This window comes from Physeter macrocephalus, chromosome 4, assembly GCF_002837175.3.
Source record: "Physeter macrocephalus isolate SW-GA chromosome 4, ASM283717v5, whole genome shotgun sequence".
In the NCBI taxonomy this organism is placed as follows: domain Eukaryota; kingdom Metazoa; phylum Chordata; class Mammalia; order Artiodactyla; family Physeteridae; genus Physeter; species Physeter macrocephalus.
The window spans coordinates 66,793,191-66,793,929 of record NC_041217.1 but is presented as its reverse complement, the minus strand read 5'-3'; the positions used below and the strand labels follow the sequence as shown (position 1 = coordinate 66,793,929).

Sequence of the window (739 nt, the reverse complement as noted above, 5' to 3'; positions counted from 1 at the left end):
TCACTGAAGAAATCAAAGAGGAAATCAAAAAATACCTAGAGACAAATGACAATGAAAACACGACGATACAAAACCTATGGGATGCAGCAAAAGCAGTTCTTCGAAGGAAGTTTATAGCTATACAACTACCTCAAGAAACAAGAAAAATCTCAAATAAACAATTTAACCTTACACCTAAAGGAGCTAGAGAAAGTAGAACAAACAAAACCCAAAGTTAGCAGAAAGAAAGACATCATAAAGGACAGAGCAGAAATAAATGAAATAGAGACAAAGAAAGCAATAGCAAAGATCAATACAAGTAAAAGCTGGTTCTTTGAGAAGATAAACAAAACTGATAAACCATTAGCCAGACTCATCAAGAAAAAGAGGGAGAAGACTCAAATCAATATAATTAGAAATGAAAAAGGAGAAGTTACAACAGACACGGCAGAAATACAAAACATCCTAAGAGACTACTACAAGCAACTCTATGCCAATAAAATGGGCAACCTGGAAGAAATGGACAACTTCTTAGAAAGGTATAACCTTGCAACACTGAACCAGGAAGAAGTAGAAAATATGAACAGACAAATCACAAGTAATGAAATTGAAACTGTGATTAAAAATCTTCCAACAAACAAAAGTCCAGGACCAGATGGCTTCACAGGTGAATTCTATCAAACATTTAGAGAAGAGCTAACACCCATCCTTCTCAAACTCTTCCAAAAAACTGCAGAGGAAGGAACACTCCCAAACTCAT

The 739-nt window shown here is 35.2% G+C and overlaps 1 protein-coding gene across 1 annotated transcript in view; it reads left to right on the top strand.

Moving 5' to 3' along the window:
• Positions 1-739, top strand: part of DDR2 (discoidin domain receptor tyrosine kinase 2) — a 161,023-nt gene that overhangs the window by 89,595 nt on the left and 70,689 nt on the right. The window lies entirely within an intron of this gene.